Source organism: Pelodiscus sinensis, chromosome 24 (genome assembly GCF_052426305.1).
Source record: "Pelodiscus sinensis isolate ZL-2025 chromosome 24, ASM5242630v1, whole genome shotgun sequence".
Taxonomy (NCBI): Eukaryota; Metazoa; Chordata; order Testudines; family Trionychidae; genus Pelodiscus; species Pelodiscus sinensis.
This window is the reverse complement of record NC_143075.1, coordinates 16,105,133-16,121,078: the sequence shown is the minus strand read 5'-3', so window position 1 is coordinate 16,121,078 and position 15,946 is coordinate 16,105,133. Positions and strand designations below refer to the sequence as shown.

Genomic DNA, 15,946 nt, shown 5'->3' with positions numbered 1-15,946 from the left:
TTCAGAGGCTGTATTGTCTACTGTTTAGAGGAAGGTAGTCTGGGTTTAATTCCTATCTACAGTATACGTACAAGCAACTTTGGGGAAAAGGCAACATTTTTAAACCTAGGTTTCAAAACACAGCTGCCATAAAAACCTATTGACTGTATCTATCGCCATTGCTATAGATAAGACTATTCATAAAAAGTTTATTGTTTGATCTTCAAAGCCTTTGGTGGAAGAAGAAGAACAAAATTAGATTTTCCAGTTGCCTTTTGCTTCTGTTTTATGAGGCTGCACCTGCTACGTTATTTTAAAAACGTCCTGAAGAAAAACACCACAAATCCGGAGAAAGAGAGGAAGGCGAATGATTAATCATCAAGCATCAGCCCTGCCACGCTTAGGGGATCAGGAATATTTGGCATTGCAGCCAAAGAGTAAATAGGAGATTTATTTGTGATCTCCCTAATGCCATGTTGACAGTACAGCGCAATGGAGGTAATTACAGTAAAACCTGTGTTATCCGGCACGCTCGGGGATTAGGACATTCTGGTTATCTAAAAATTCCGGTTATCTGAGGGTCCCATCAACCTAGGAAAAACCAATGGACAATAATAGTAAAACTCAAGTTTTTAATATTGGTAGTTTTGTAGTGTGAGGCAGTTGGTCTCACATTTGTATTTTGAGTTAAGGATGATTAGTACTTCTTACATAAAAAATTGTTAAGCCAATCATGATAAACCAAGCCAGGCCTGTGCGCCTGAAGATGTGACAGCATTATGGCTGGGGACAATGCCGTTAACAAAGTTTTCTGGTTAAGAGAGTGCCGGATAACAAAGGTTTTACTGTACTGATAACCAAAGAGAAAAGCCTGTGCATGGCGCTCATGAGCCACTAAAGGATGGTAAGCTTGAAAAGACTGTGGTGAGTGGAAAGTTAAACAAAATGGAGAGCCCCTTGTAGTGGAGAAGGCTGATCTCCATTCCAGAGAGCTCTGGCTTTGGCATTCTTGGGGTCTAATCCAAAGGCTACTGCCATCAATTTATGTCATTCCATCGACTTCAGATTGACCTTGGATCGTGCCACAGCAAACTGAAAACTCAAAGTCAAAACACTGACCATCTGGTACTTTGTAGCTGATGTTTGTTATTGTAGACAGTCTCTGGAGCAGACAGTGTGTCTACTCTGGATTTGTGCCCCAGAGAGGTCCAGCCTATATAAACATTATGTGATACTGCTATTTAACGACACCGGTACTATTCAAAAAGGTCACAAAGTGCTTTAGAAATTTCACTAGCTGACTCTGCAAAACTGTGTAACAGATTATACCATTTGCACCATCTGTCCGAGGGCAGGGATGAAGTGAATTTTTGGCAAAGCTGGCCTATATTTCAATGGAGAGAAGTGGGCATCTCTTCCATGCCTTTCTCCTGCCTGCAAACACCTTGCACTTTTTAAGATTCCATGGGTCTAGGAAAAGGCTAGGGAATGGCTTCTCTTTACAGCATCATTCCCTCCCACAACTCCCAAAATATAGGAGAAATTTGTAGCATGTGATTTCTTTCACCTACTCCCCCCCCCCCCCTCCATGCTGGCAACCCCCTCTTCAGGGAAGTTTTGGGACAGCTGGTACCCTCAGGAATGGGAGAGGTGCTTGTATTCCAAAGTGATAAATGCAGTAAAAAATCTCAATCCAGTGATATGAAAGTGCATGAATACCTAGGGGCCTTCAAGGCCGTCCAATGGGCCACAGGATTTATCTGCAAGTTATGGGGCAGCTGTATATTATTAGGGCTTCATTCTCTGGGTGTTCCACAGAGTGAATGCCACCTCTGGGTGTTTCCATTGAAAGGTCACAATGGAGTGACACCAGCCAGGGACAAATATGGATGAAAATCCCTGTCTGGAATCGATGATCTGATGCCCACCCTTTCAGCATAAGGACAATACAAAAGATGATCCAGGTTGCAAGTTGGGTCATGATTTGAAACTGAGGACAAATGATGGGCCCCCAAATGCCATGAATTTGTTGGTGCTTGCAGAGAAGGTGGTAATGCCTTTGTCAGTCCTCTCCTCGCAGGGTTTAATTGGAAGGGAAACAGGAATTGCCAGGCTGGATCCGACCCACAGTCCACCTAGACCAGGCCCGAGGCTCTGACTGGCCTGCCCCAGCTACTTCAGAAGAAGTTGTACTGAGGAGGCTCTAGTGTCCCAACAGACCATTTCCTTCTTCCTCCCATGTTCAGGGCAAGTCTTGTGGGCTATAATGACCCCATCTTAGTCGCTTGGGATGGGGCAGACAGGACATCAAAGATGAGGTCCTTGGAACAACAGGCAGGGGTTTCTAAGATGCTACGTTGGGGCCTCCAACTCTCGGCTCATGGATCCTCCCCAGCCGGAGTGACTGCGCGATCCAGGAGTTTGAGACCACTGTGCTGCTTTCTTCCCCTTGAGCCTCTGCAACTGGCCAATTCCTCCTGGTTGAGGAATTTGGGAGGTGTCAGGTGGAAATTCTGGCTCTGGATCCTTAATCTCATAGGTTGGTCTAGTCTGTGGCGTAGTCTACCTCTGACAACGGTTCCTGTGTGCCAATAGCTCTAAAATTGTGAATTTTTCACCTGTCCTGTGATATTTGAAGTTTTATTTCAACCCCCAGCTCCTGGAGCCTCAGCTCTCGTACTCTTTAAATGAACAAAGTTTCTAGTTTTCACGGTTGTGGAGAGAAGCCTGAAAAGGTTATCAGCGTGCTCCTCGAAGGCTCAGAAGGCAAATAAAAGCTGTTTTGTTATTTTCTAAAATCTCCTGGGCTGCGTCTACACTGGCCGCTTGATTTTGTGCAAAAGCACTGACGTTCTACTGTCCAAAATCAGTGCTTCTTGTGCAAATGCTTTGATGTTCCCGTTCGGGCAAATGTTTTTGCGCAAGAGGGCCAGTGTAGACGCAGCCCAGGAGATTTTAGAAAATAACAAAACAGTTTTTATTTGCCTTCTGAGCCTTCGAGGAGCACGCTGATAACCTTTTCAGACGCACTTTTCCGCAAATGCTTTTAACGGAAAAACTTTTCCGTTAAAAGCATTTGCGGAAAATCATGCCAGTCTAGACATAGCCCTGGTGTTTAACCCAATCCTGTGAGTTTCTGGGGGTGGGAGTGAGGGGGCTGACATGATTTGGGAGTGTTTGGATTGGCAACACAGCCTTGCAACTCCACATGAACTCGATGGGACACAGCTACACAAGTCAGGTCAGAAAACATCCTGACTTCCTGGGGTCAGGCAGGCTCTGACCACCTCTTCCTGGCTCTGGAATCTGCACAGCAGAAGCTGTATGCCTTGTCTCTGCCAGCTACTGTCACTGTGCTGCAGTGTGAGTGAGCCAAGGAGCCAGCGCACTTCTCGCACTACTGGAGTGAGGGGCAACCTAGGCTAATGAGGGGGCCGCATGAGTGGCCCTCCTTCATCTCAATGGGCCACAAGTTTGTCATAACCAAGCTTGTTTCCCCAGAGAAGGTGGTTTTGCTCACTGCACTTGTGTACTTAGAACTTGTGTGCCAATTGAACCATAGCCCCATTTTGATTGGATGCAGAGGGAACACATGGCTCGCACAATGCTGTGTGCAATCAGCTGGCACCTCACTTCAGGCGCCCTTGCTTTAATAAGTGCGTGTCACTTTTGTAACACCCGTAAGAAAAAAACGACGTGGACAGAAACCAGCAGACTCTGACACTCTTGTGTGTAGGCAATGGTAAACAAAATGTCTAATGGGCCACACATAGAACCCAAAAGGCCACATGTGGTTCTAGATTATCCATCACTTGGGCTGTAGATTGCCCATCACTGCTCTATAGTGTAGCACAGTGAAGGATTTCAAGGGCAGCAGGTGACCAGAGATGCATGGCCAGCGTGGAGCCTCCACCAGCTGAGTCCCCAGGCTGACAGGGATGCTGAAACTGGTTTGGGGGAAGGGTTGGGTTTGACAATGACTTCCCAGTTGGGGTCGGGGTCAGGGTCAGATCCGGGCTGTGCCCAAGCACACCTCTACTGGCAATACTGAAATAAGTAAGAATAACTGTGGATCAGCTTTGGAACAGCTGCCACTTCCTGCCGAGTGGGGCTGGCATGTCAGTAGTGGAGCCCTGTGGGAGGGGAGGGGATACAAGAATGTCATAAAACACCCTGTGCTTCAGGCTCCATGAGGTGCAGAGAACCCAATTCCTGCACTCCAGGAAGCTAAGGAGGCTCTAGGACTCAGTACATGCCACCTAGCTCTCACCTGGGGGAAGTACTAGAGGCCTGTAGGGCTTGTCCCCGACCCACCCTCTGGCTAGGGCGGATCGATGGCTCCCCAACCCCATGCTGCGCAGAGAGGCGGCTCGGCTCGGCACGGCAGACTGCTCCCTGCCGACGACAACCCTCATTGCTGTGCCGTCCCGGGAGGCTCTAGGACCGGTGGGAGCGGCCTGGAGGGGGCGTGGAGTTGCCGCGGGGAGGGCTGGCTTCCTGCTGCCGCCCAGGGTCCCTGGGGAGGCGGCGGCGGCCGGAGCGCGCAGCGGGGCTTGGCGGGCATGGAGCGGCGCACGCGAGGAGCAGGGCGCACAGGTGAGTGGGGCCCGGGCGCGGGCGGGACGCGCTCCCCGGAGCCCGGCAACTTCCCCCGCGGACTTCGCTCCCGGTGCGCGGGGCAGGGAGCGGAGCCCGTCCCAGCCGCGGAGCCGAGCCACCCACCCCTGCGCCTCCCGCTGTGTCCCGATCTGGCGGCCCCTCCGGAGTCCATCCCCCGCCTGCCGCCCGGGTCCCAGCCCGGTGCGCTGCGCTCGGGTCTCGGCGGCGGCCGGGGGAGGGAGGCTCTTCCCCCCGCGCGCCCTCGTCTCCCCAGACTGGGTGGGCCACGCCGCGGCGCCGGGTTTCCAGCTGCTGCCCAGCGCCTCTACGCGGCTCCCTTTGGTGCGCGCTTCCCGGACGGAGCCGCCTTCTCCCGGCGCGGCTTGCTGCCTTTCCCCCGCTCTGCCGCTTGGCTCTGGCGCGGGCAGCGACACACCGGGGCGCGTGGGATCCCGGCGTCCCTGCGAGTGGCCGCCCCTTGGAGCCCTGGCTGGCGGGGTGCAGGGTGCAGGCTGCCTGGGCTTGGAGCGCGGAGGCTCCATACCAGGGCGCGCCCAGCATCTCCCCGATGGAGAAACGACCGGCCCCGAGATCACCCTGTGCTGCTCGCCAGAAATTGCGCGCCCAGCGCCCTATAATCTAGGGGTGGGCAAATCACCGAGCCCCTTCCGATCATTTTACGGCTGCTGCGGCCCTGTGGTAGGGCGGTGGAGTTTGGGGGCTCAGCCCCAGGGGAGGTGGCTGGTAGGGCTTGGGGCGGGGCTGAAGCCCCAACAGGTGCTTGGTGTGAGGCTGAAGCCCCGAGCTCCCTCTCCCAACTGGGCAGAAGCCCCACTGCCCCACCATTCTGCTGGCGGGCAGAAGCCCCGAGTGCCCCCTCCCAGTCTGGTAGGTGGAGAAGGGGCCGGCATGAGGCCCCTTGAGCTGCACTTTCACTGTAGCATGTGGCTCCCGAGCTGCACTTTGGCCAGCCCTGCTAGATCCGGTGGTGCAGTTTGCAGGCGGTTTCCTTATCAATGGAAGCTCGCTATAACTCTAACCCTACCTATCCTGTTCAGGTACTTCCCTCCGGTTTGTGGGATTTCACAGTGTCTCTGGAATCTGTTCAGTTGCTTGTTCTGCCATCAAGCCCTGTGTGACCTCAGACAAATTGTTTAATCTCTCTGTGCCTCAGTTCCCCATCAGGAAAGGGAGATAAACTATCCTCTGTCCCATTATTTATCTTGTCTATAAGCTCTCTGGGGCAAGGACTGTTTGTCACCGAACATAACCCAGCAGGGCTGCAGTCTGGTTTTGTGCCTCTAGGTCAGAGGTGGGCAGTAATTTTTCTGGGGGGAAAGAGGGGTACTTCATACATTTTGGGAAGTCATCAGGAGCGGCTCTGGGCCCTCGAGAGGGTGGGGCCTCAAGCAGAAGGGGTGGAGCTGGTGTGTGTGAGAGCGAGAGAGAGAGAGACTGTGTACATATGTGATGGACTGTGACAGATTGTGCATGTGACTGTGGCACAGAGATTGGGTGAGTGTGTGTGACATATGTATACTAGGGATGTAAGAGTGTAGCCATTTTAACAGGTAACCACAGTTACCCAAAGAGTAATACATGGCTCCAAGGGAGCTGGGTGCTGCTCCATGCTGCTGCTTCTGGTTCAGCCATCTCCCTGAGAACGGGGTGACAGGCGGGAGCTGGTGTGTGCTGGGCTGCTGCCAGCATGCACTGGCTTCCAGGGTGCTGGCTGCCCCACCACGTGTAGCAGCTGAAATTTTAACATCCGTAATGTGCACAGCAACTGTGTGTGCATGAAGCAGAGAGACAGTGCGTAATATGGACTGCGTGTGTGCGGCACAGAGACTGGATGGGACTGGGTGTGGGGGAGAGAGTGTGTGATCTGGCTGCTGGAGAAATCTTAGGAACAGTGCACTGTGTTTTTAAGAAGCACTTGTCTTGGGCACCGTACATATCTTAGACTGGAGCAGCTGTCCTGTGTGTCCCCCTCTCTGACCTAGAGATGTAAAATTTCGATTAATTGGCTAATCGAATTGTTCATAAGGGCGCTGCCACCTTTGAAGAGTAGCAACAGCCCCAGGGCAGCTGTTACACTTCAAAGGCGAAAATGCTGCGGGGACCACTGGGCCTGCAGGGGACTCAAGCAGTCACCCGCTGGCCCTGTGCTCCCCACGACATTTTAAAGTGGCAGTGCTGCATGGAGCCCGGGGTCAGTGGAAGAATCCTCAGCTGAGCCTGGGCTCCACGTGGCACTGCTCCTTTGAAATGCTGCCTGCAGCCCAGGCCAGCTAGGGACTCCCAGCTGGCCCCAGGCTGCACGCGGCGTTTCAAAGCGTCAGCGCTGCGTGGAGCCCGTGGTCTGGCCCTGTTTTGAAGCACCCCCTCCTTTGCCCCCCCTTGCTGCATCTTTCTGATAGAGGCAGCAAGGTGGGGGGGGGGGGGAAGCGACTGGTCGACTAGCATGTTGGCAGCTGAACATATGTTGCTGGCTCTGCTCAACAGCTGGGCGGTCCAGGTAGAAATATTGGGTGGACCAGATCTGGCCTACAGGGCCATATTTTGCCCACCCCTGCTCTAGGTGCTATTGTAATACAAACAATACTACTTAAGGACCGGGACTGTAATCACTATAGTATCTGGATGTTAAGAGGGTATACGAGAGAGATTTCATAGCTGGTGTGATAAAGCATCCAAAAGATAACTTTGACATGTATGTTGTAACTGAGACAACAGTTCTGTCAATAAAGTTACACCCCACAGCTGCATGTAATTTGTTATCCAATCATTGCTTGGGTAGCTTATAATTCTGTGCATACTAGTATTCTTTGTGGGCATCTGATGAGCCCAGCTGAAGTAGCCTAGAGGGAAAACTTGCCATGGTGAAATGATGCAGACCATTAGGGGATTCTGGATGCTCATTAAGTACTAAGGTGACCCTGTGGGGGTATTTTCTATATCAGTGGTCCCCAACCTTTTGGGGCTGCCGTGTGTCTGGGGGCAGGGCTGCTCACGCGCTGTGCGTCTGGGGGCGGAGCCATGCATGCGCCCGCACGCCTGGGGCTGGTACCTCGCATGTGCAGCGCACCTGGGGCAGGGGCTGCCCATGTGCTGTGTGCCTGGGGCTGGCACTGCGCATGTGCTGCATGCCCAGGGCAGGGGCCGCCCATGCGCTGCACACCCGGGTCCGGCACCGTGCATGCGCCGTGCTCCCGGGGCAGGGCCAGCCCAGATCATTCGGCAGGTGCACATAAATGCCTCAGCGGGCGCCATGGTGCCCGCGGGCACCATGTTGGGGACCACGGCTCTACATGCTACGTCACAAGATTGAAGTGGTTCTTTATCTTGAACAAGCTGGCACTGCTACCTCAAGACGAAGAGATTATGTGCCTAGGAGTAGATACATATCTAGAATTTCCCAAGCTAGTGTTTTCAGCATCAGTATTATAGTGGAATGATACATCAAAGAAGAAAACTTGCCTTACCAGCTAGCCAGATTTCTGAGCTCAAGAGGACAGACCTTCCAGCCAAAATAAAGAGAGTAATTGCTGTGTAATTGCTTTATGGTGAACATATTCCCCTTCTGTAGGAGGGCAGGTGGTGTTGGGTGGGGGGAGGGAGGTTGGCATTGACTGAGAGAGTAGAAAAATGTCTAGGTAAAACTCTTTTGTGTTAAAAGGGAAGAGAGAGACATTTGGGACCAGTTTGGAGCTAGGACTCTAAAGAATTCCTAGCTACACTAGTTGGTTTTTCCTGGTCTGATTCACACCCAACTCACTGGCACTGCTGTAGGTTTCTGTGAATTGTGTGGTCTCACTCATGAACAGTTTGGAGTGGACTATAGGGATGGGAATGCACCAACATACTATGCTAATGGTTTCTTACACAGGGAGGCTGCAGGCATAAACAGAAGGTCCCTAGTTTGTATTAATCCTCTTCAAACGGTCACGTTGATGAGAAATAGGAGCTTTTTAGTTCTCGCCCGTGGTGTCCATACTGGAGAAGGATAGGATACCTCTTCTGTTCACACCCCATTGTTCCAAACTGCAGGGCAGTATAGTCATGCCTTGAGTCTTATGACCACTCTAACAGATCTGCTCTTAGCAGTGATTCTTTTCACATGTGTAGCTTCCACTTGCATGCCCCTAATATAATCATCTAACTTTCTCTTGTTAAAAATTAATAACCACCACTTGGGAGCAAATAAAGTCCAGTTGAAAGTAAGTCTCACTCCTTCCCAAGGACAAAGAAGGAGCAGCTGATAAGATGTCTAAAATGCTTACAATTTCTATATAAACAGAAAACGAGTCTCCTAAAATAGAGAGATGGTAACTGGTTTTACAACTCTTGGGGAAAAACCTGTTTTTTTGAGCAGTGGAGCGTAGAACAGTCACTAAAGCAATGTTAGTGTCAACTGTTGTTATTAGTATAGTGACTTCATCATGGTTCATTCTGGCTTACTAGCTGAGGGCCTGTCATGTGATAGGGTATAGCAATAAATCATCTGTTGGCTTGTGGTTATTCTGCACGTCTGGTTGTATTTCTGTGTTCCAGTGTGGTTGTACTTTTCCAAAGAGTGTCAGAAAGAAGAATCATTCTTGCTTTGTATGAATTGTAAGACAATTAAAGGGTGACTTTCCTTTTCCTTTGTCTTGTGCCGTATGCATTTCCTCACTATAGTGCAAAGGGGATGTAAACACTTCCTGATCAGTTATGTTCAGTGCCATTTGACACAGCGCTAAACGCACACACCCAAGGTGCAAGGCAGTGGGGAGTTGGCCTCTGTCTTTCTCTCAAGGGCCTTGTTCCGCAAATGCTCAAGCATATGACTGGCACTGAATGGGCCTGTGAACTTTTGAAGCAGTGGTGCCTGGAACTAAAAAGCAGAACCAAAGTAGTCAGTGGAAAACTCCACTCAGCCAACACCACTTTGATTCGGTCTGTGGCTTGGCTTAAGGGAACTCACACATGGACATATTGTGGGAGAACAATAGGACTTCTGTCGCTTGCTGTGTGGTAATAGAAAGAAACCCAATTACGTCTAAGGCAAAGAGCTGAAGTCTCATTTTCAGAAGTGATTTAGACATAAGAACAGCCACACTGGGACATAAGAACAGCCATTTAGCCAAGTGTCCGGTCTTCTGACAGTCGCCAGCATCAGATGCTTCAGAGGGAATGAACAGAACAGGGCATCATCAAGGGATCTGTCCCTTAACATCCATTCCCAGTTTCTGACATACAGATGCTAGGGACACCACTCCTACCCATCCTGGCTAATAGCCATTGCTGGACCTATCCTCTATGAATTTATCTAGTTTTTAAAACGGATTAGCCACCCCATGAAAACCTTGCTGTACTAACAACCTGTGGGTGAAGCTGATTTTATTACCTAAAAGATGCAGAAAGCAAACACTGAATAAAACCATCCTGCCATTGCTCCACCCTCTCCCTTCCATGGCTCCTCCCCCAGTCCCGAGGAAGCGGCTTCCGGGATTGAGACTCCGGGACTAGATGCTCTAATAGACACCTCCACCTCACAAACATAGGGCTAGAAGAGAAAGGAGCATGACCGCTGTAAAATAAAGCTGCTTGCAACTTGGCTGCCATTGAAGTCCACTTTCTCAGTCAGGCTGAGAAATGGCTGTGTTGCTATAGCTCAAAAAGCCATGTGTGCTGGCAGCTGAGAGATGCAAATGAGTCACATGCTGTTGATCAATTTTCCTTTTAATACATGGTTTATAAAGTAAATTACCACAATGACTGGCTGAACAGCAGAAGAAAGAAAAAAATTATTATTTGACTCTTGTAGGTACAGTACTTGTAACACAATACATTTCCCAAGCCGGTATTTGGCCAACTCTACAGACCTGATCCAATAGCATAGACAAGTGTTTGAGTAAATTATCAGAATATCAGTGAAATTCATCCAGTGATGCCCTGACCTCTGTTCCCCTGTTACTGTTCAGTGCATCTCTCTTGCTATTTCTCTCCTTTTCTTGCTGCTGCTTCTCTCTTTTTCCTTGTACAGTAAACTTCCGATAATCCGGCACCTTTAGGACCCAGGGGGTGCCGGATTATCAGATATGCCGGACTATCAGAAGGGGGGGGCTATGATGGGTCTGGAGTGGGGTGGGAGGGGATGCCACCCCAGACTCCACATAGCCCCCCCTTATGATAGTCAGGCTCTGCCCCAGGAGTCCCTGATTCAGCCGCTGCTGGTCAGTTTCAGCAGCAGCTGAATCCGGGATGCCTGCAATGGAGCAGCTGGGGTGCTGCCGGGTTGGTCCCGTAGCGCTGCCCCTCGGGGCTGCGGAACCAATCTGGCAGCACTCCAGCTGCTCTGCCCCAGGCGTCCCCAAGAGCAGCTGGGGTGCTGCTGGGTTGGTCCCGCAGCCCCGAGGGCAGCGCTACCGGACCAACCCGGCAGCACCCCAGCTGCTCTGCTCCCGGCTTCCCCGATTCAGCTGCTGGTCAGTTTCAGCAGCAGCTGAATAGGGGAAGCCTGTCCGGCTGCCCCAGCACTTCCGGGTTCCTGATGGTGCCGGACCATCAGGAGTCCCGGAGCATTGGATGCCGGACTAATGGAGTTTTACTGTAATAGGCTCTGGTGTATTTTTCCTCTGTGGTGTTTTCAGTTTTTATCTCTTTTCCTGTCCCCGCCCCTCTCCTCCACCTTGCATTCTGCCACTTTAGAATTTAAACATTTATTTTTTTCTCCTCATCCTCCCCCATTATTGCACTTTCTAACTTATCCTGTCAGGCTCCCTCCTGCTACCTGTCCCCACACTCCAAACCCATCCAGGGACCCACCTGTAGGACTTGGAAACTACCAGGCACTTTCTCAAGCTAGAGTTCCTCAGGTCTTCTACCCAAAACAGATGATAACTTTTCCTCATTTGTGGGTATAACTCCAAGTTTTGTGCCACTGAACAAGGAATGGGGGAACTCTGTATAATGATGGTGTATTTATAGTTCTGTGGCCGTGCATCATTATCAGCATGTTGCAACTACTGGTAGCCGTCCACTCTTGTCTCATGCAGTGACTTTTGTGCACAGTCCTGTTAGGCTACTCCCTTTCTGTAAAGCATTCTTTTGTTAGTGCTCTTGATCAAAACCATGGTCCGGAGTAGTGACAAGTGGGAGCTTTCTACCAGGGTGAATGTTTGTTACTTGCAATACCCGGTTAATTTCAGCTGTTTTTTTGCAAAATATTTAGGATGCATAAACATTATGCAAAACCACACCTGATATACAGAATATTTACTTTGAAGATGTGGGAATTAGGATGTTCATTAACGTTTAAAAGATTAACCAGTTAAACGCCAGGTTTAACTGGTTAACCCTGGAGCAGCCCCTCTCCTACCCACAGCATGAACAGCTGAGGGAAGGCTTGCTTTGGCCCCACCCTGGCTCTAGCACGGGGGCTGCTTGCATGGTGGGGGTTGCTCTGCCCCCACAGCTTCAGGTGGTGGGGGCTGTTCCAGCAGTAGGGGCTCCCCTGGTCTTGCCATGAGCAGAGTCTAGCCAGCCAGGCCGGTTAACCTCTTACGTCCCTAGTGGGAATTGGATTGGGAAACAAGGAATGACATCTGGCAATTTTTACTCTTTTTGCAGAATATCGGAAATAGGTTTACCTTGAGAGGAGGAGACTGCAAGTGGGGATTTGGAAGAGTACTATAGGAAAATTACTTGGGTGACACAATCAAGAGAATGGTATTGCAAGCTCACCTTGGGGGAGGGGAGAGCTCCAGACATTGGTTTTAAGAATGAGCCTTCCTTAGCTTGTTCAGCTTGTTTTACTTCAGCTGGAGAGGGCTGAAAAGACTTGGGAGGTGATGTCATGCAACTGGAGTCATTGGAATGCAGGAGGGAAGTGGCCGAGCTTTGCAAGATGACAAAAGTGATGAAACCAGAGGGAAGAAACTAAGGGGGAAGGCACCAAATTGCAGGAGACAGCCCAGGTAAGAGGGCTGACGCTTTTAATGCCTCACAAGCAGTGCTTTTTTTGTTTAAAAAAAATGGTGCCGGTACTCCAGGGGAAAAGTTGTTGATCTCTGACTGGAGGTGCTGGTGTTGCGTCTGGAGGTGCCAGTACCGGGCAGTACCATCACAAAAAAAGCACTGCTCACAAGTATAGATGTACAGGATAAACTTAAAAAACAAAAACTGGTCTGGTAGCACTTTATAGACTAACGAAACTTATCTATGTTTTGTTAGTCTATAAAGTATAGATGTTAAAGCCAACATATTATGGAAACTGCTCTGTGCAGAGCTCTGTAACCCAAAGCACAGTAACAGTATTCCATGGACACAGGAGCAATAGAGAGACATTGCATGAAGAAGCGGCGAGGAGTCCTGTGGCACCTTATAGACTAACTGAAGTGTAGGAGCATAAGCTTTCGTGGGCAAAGACCCACTTCGTCAGATGCATGGTGGTCTTTGCCCACGAAAGCTTATGTTCCTACACTTCAGTTAGTCTATAAGATGCCACAGGACTCCTCGCCGCTTTTGCAGATTCAGACTAAAACAGCTACCCCTCTGATAATTGCATGAAGAGAGATTCCGAAGTTCCCACAGAGTGGCAGTGCTGCGCAGACAGACAAGAAGGTGTTGTGTGCTCCACAGGGGCTTACCTACTGGAACTAGCCGAGGAAGAGCTCCTTGAGCCTGACTCTAAGGGGCCAGTGTCTTCGGTAGCAACAACAATGATTTATGATCTATGAGGGAAGAGTGAAAGAAGTTTGTTTGTTTAGTTTGGAAAAGAAAAGATTGAGAGAGGACATGACAACAGCTTTCAAGCACCTAAAAGGGTGTCGCAAGGAGGAGGGTGAAAAATTATTCTCCTTGGCCTCTGGTGACAGGATAAGAAGCAATGGGCTTAAATTGCAGCAAGAGAGGGGTTGGACATTAGGAAAAACTTCCTGACTGTTAGGGTGGTTAAACACTGGAATAAATTGCCTAGGCAGGTTGTGGAATCTCCATCACTGGAGATATTTAAGAGCAGGTTAAATAGACATCTGTCAGGGAAGATTCTACATGGTGCTTGGTTCTGCCGTGAAGGTAGGGGACTGGACTTGATGACCCCTCAAGGTCCCTTCCCGTTCTAGTGTTCTATAACAGTGGTTGGGTGGGTTTAAGCTTTGCCTTGTTCAATTCAATTTTGCTTCTGAATGCATTCCCAGGAATAAGAACAGGGGATGGCATTGGTGTTAGAGAAAGCATTAAATACACCTCAACTCTCTTGCTTTCTAAACAAACCTGGTCATCACACCTGACAGAATGGGATGGGAAGGCCTTCTGCCTGCTTCTTAAAAGCACAAGGTAAACAGCAGTGACTTTTGGATCCAGTCATGAAGATTGCACGGTTATGTGCACTGCAGGCTCTGCCGTATCAAGCGTATATAAACTTTATACCGCAGAGCTTCAGAGAAGCCTCACCTTGATGATGCTTACGGTTATCTGGTTAACCTTTTGCATTCCTACTGAAAACTGATGGTCAGTTTTAGGGCTTGTTGTGAACCTATGTGGGGTGACTGCTTGTATAGCACCTGACTGCATTTGCAGCCACAGAGTTGACCATAGAGTTCGCCCCAGTGTGTGCCAAGATACATGAGGAGGGTGGGACCGAGCGAATTAATCTGTAAGCATTACACCTACTGGAATGTTTACTAGGTAACTGATTGGATGGCCAACCTTGGCAGGCTGGTTGTGTGTGTGGGGGAGGAGGTGGAGGCAGGGCTGTGTGGGGGTGGCAAGATGGGCTGCTCTAAGTCAGCCCAGGTGGGCTGGCAAGATTCCAGCCCTGGCTGCGCAGGGTGGGCACATGGGACTACATCCCTGGCTATGCTGAGTGGGCAGGCGGCGCCTTGGCCACTCCAAGTTGGTCGGCAAGATCCCAGGCGAGCCTCTCCGACTTGGGCTGGGTGAGCCAGTGCTACCTGGTGGCCCAGCAGGACCTCCCTCCCCCAGAGGAACCGACGCCGCCGGGCAGGCTGGTGGGACTCCAGCCCCAGCCATGCTGGAGCAGCGCAGACAGGCAGGCAGGTGGGGCCCTGTCCTTGGTTTGCCTACCAACGGGTAAAAGTTAACCGACTACAATTAAAACAATTTAAACGGTTATTTACATCTCTATATGAGCACAAAAAGTGTGGGGAGTAGGGAAAGATGCTTGTTTGTACACAGCTATGGTTGAGTCTGCTTTGATGCCAATTCGCATGAACATCAAAGTAGGTTGATTTTTTTTTTAATTAAGATTGTTACAGTAATTTGGCACCACATCAATAGAACTTACATACTGATTTCTACTATATTCAGTGTGGAATGTGAGTAGGGTGATGGGTTCATTTTGTAAATACGCTTTAGATGTCTCAAGCCAGCTTTCTTGAGGAATGAGGGTACATCTACACTAGCCCCCTGGATTGATCTAGGGAGGCTAATGAGGGCGACCGAAATTGCAGATCAAGCTTGAGATTTAAATATCCCGCGCTTGATTTGCATGTTCCTGGCCGGTCGCCGTTTTAGAAATTGACTAGCCCGAAGTAACTGCCTGCGTCTACACGCAGCATCGAAACGGGATTCCGATTTAAAGCCCTAACTTGAATTAGCTGGTATTCCTCCTGCAATGAGGTTTATCAGCTAATTCGATTTAGGGGCTTTAAATGGGAATCCCATTTCACTGCCGCGTGTAGACGCGGGCAGTTTCTTCGGGCTAGTCAATTTCTAAAATGGTGACCGGCCGGGAACATGCAAATCAAGCGCGGGATATTTAAATCCCGGGCTTGATTTGCAATTCTGGTCGTCCTCATTAGCCTCCCTAGATCGATTTAGGGGGCTAGTGTAGACGTACCCAGAGAGTGTGTGTGTGTTGTATTTTACTGTTCTTCAGTCTGTATGTTTATGCTAGAATGTTCTTTTATACCAGCTCAGTGAGTAGGGAGTTACCTGGCATCTTAAAACCAGAGACCGAGATGGCTCTAACCTAGATGAAAAGCTGTACCCTATAAAACGCACGGTTTGGAAATGTGCAAGTAACTTTTTTTGGGCAAAGTGCAATAAGTCAGACTTAGCTCTGTTTTCAAAGCTTGGCTGTACACATCATATGTACGGTATTCATTTCCACGAGATTAAGCAATATTAAAGCAAAATCTTGTGCTACTAACATGAGAATTTTCATACCACCCTGAGTCTGAAGTTCCATTAAGTGACGTGACCTTTGTTTTTACTTTATAACAATCTAATATCTAACTAGATATTTTGTGGGTTGTGTCAATAAAGGTTCATGATACTATCTATATTTTTGTTAGTCTCTATGGTGCTACAGGCCCTCTTGTTTTTTCAGTTACTGACTAACACAGTTACATCTCTGAGA

General features: G+C 49.6%; 1 protein-coding gene across 1 annotated transcript in view; it reads left to right on the top strand.

The window, feature by feature from the left end:
• Positions 1–4,417: 4,417 nt before the first annotated feature.
• TMEM51 (transmembrane protein 51) overlaps positions 4,418–15,946 on the top strand; it is a 57,239-nt gene continuing 45,710 nt past the window's right edge. Inside the window, exon 1 of the mRNA XM_089773213.1 lies at positions 4,418–4,575. The gene's annotated coding sequence lies outside the window, so the exon portion shown is untranslated. The remainder of the gene's footprint in view (positions 4,576–15,946) is intronic.